The sequence below is a fragment of the Xiphias gladius genome, chromosome 17 (genome assembly GCF_016859285.1).
Source record: "Xiphias gladius isolate SHS-SW01 ecotype Sanya breed wild chromosome 17, ASM1685928v1, whole genome shotgun sequence".
In the NCBI taxonomy this organism is placed as follows: Eukaryota; Metazoa; Chordata; class Actinopteri; order Istiophoriformes; family Xiphiidae; genus Xiphias; species Xiphias gladius.
The window spans coordinates 12,451,752-12,453,724 of record NC_053416.1 but is presented as its reverse complement, the minus strand read 5'-3'; positions in this window follow the sequence as shown (position 1 = coordinate 12,453,724).

Genomic DNA, 1,973 nt, shown 5'->3' with positions numbered 1-1,973 from the left:
TACAAACCCTCCTAAAAAATTCTCAGAGTTGTGTTTCAAACACTTCCTGTTGGTCTTGTCTGATATAAGTGTTTAATGAATAAATGTGATCTCATCACTACTCCCCCCAGTTGCTGTGACGAAGAACACATCATTCACATTTCAAAAAAGGGTGAGTGAGGGGTCCTCCCCCACATACCTCTTACTTTAAAAGCAGCACAGAAGAGATGATCTACACTACAGCACTGAGAAGTGGCGGGACTAGAAAGTAGATAAAACACACACGTCACACGTAGTGCTCACTCACACACACACACACACACACACACACACACACACACACACACACACACACACACACACACACTTTGAGATGCATAATTCAGGGGAATTATGCATCAGGGGAGGTTAACTGCCGCGCCATGGAGTGTTTCCTTCCCTCCCCACCTAGCCAAATGAACGGTTTTGGGGCAGTGTCACTCTCATTGTCTCTCTCTCTCTCTCTCTCTCACACACACACACACACACACACACACACACACACACACACACACACACATGCACACAGAGACACAGACACAAACAGAGTGAAGCTGATATAAATATCTGAGGCTGTGGGAACATTGACTTCCTCATTCACCTCTTATTATGAGTACATGGACTATTTTCTTTACTACTACTTTATTACAGGGAAGCTGAATCATATCAACTTGCAGTGTGGGGTGAAAGCAGGTTCCAGAAGCATGAAATACAAAACTAACAAAACATTTAATGCAAGAGCAATTTAAGAAACAAGAAACGAATAGAGTCTCTTTCTAACTCTGTAGATGTAATTAAGCTGAAGTATAAATGCGTTGTGTAAACAGTGATGTAAGCAAGCTGCTAACAGCCCACATTTTAGAAAAAAAAAATGAGTCCCTTTCCACCAGAAAATGGTGACCAGACACCGAACATAAACTGTAATTTTATTATGATCAATATTATTATTATTATTTGAAAATGTTAATGTTTTATTTATTGAATTAACTCATAAAGTATTTTGTCTTTTGACAATTACCTCCCCTCTCCTGACTGGTCATTGCTGTTAGTCTCATAGCCTACTTATGTCTCTAGATGGTCTGTAATTTCTGCTGATAATTGACCAAAAAAATTACTTTTTGTCAGTTTTTTCCACATTGTGTCAACTTTTGGGCATGTAATAACTTTTTTTATTTTTATTTTTTGCATTTTAAGAGCCTCTTTTACTTTCTTTTTTTTTTGTCAGCGTGGCAGTTTTTCGATGAAATTGGCCTGTTGAATTTGACTGCACACACCTGACACTATCTTTTAAAAAGGCCTGGATTCAAGAGGGCAAACCCTTTCACAATTCTTTGACCTAACATGAAAGTATCCTGTAAATGATGATTCAAAACCTTCTCTACACTGCCAGGAATCACATTCAGGTGGGGAAATAATGAATCCTTTATTTATTTAGATAATAAAATATGTGTTAATCGTTGTAGAATCCAAAAACCCCTTGGGGAGCCCCTATATTCATTTAAAACCGACATGGCCTCAGTGTCCACAGAGACAGGCTGGACGGTCACAGCATCGTTTTTATCATTACTGATTATTGTAAACAAAAAGCTGTATTTCTTCTGTACAGACCTAAAGTTGTGTGCTTTAGAGCATGATCGAGTTTGTCACACATTAGAAAAGGCCTCTCTAAAGGTTTCACGTTCAGCTAAATGCTTCATTACATCCTGATGGACTCAACTACAACAACTGTAAAAAATTATGAAGAAAAATGTTATATTTCATCAAATACATTAAATACTGTAGCTTTATGGTCTTAAACTCTCTGACATTCAAGAATAACAGCACACGCATCTTATTCTTTTCCCCCAATGCTCACATGTTCCCCCTCGAAATGTAGTTTTTAGACGACACCACCACAAAAGCCCACACATACAAGGTCACACGCATTCTCAGCAGACGCATCAGTGATCATCATT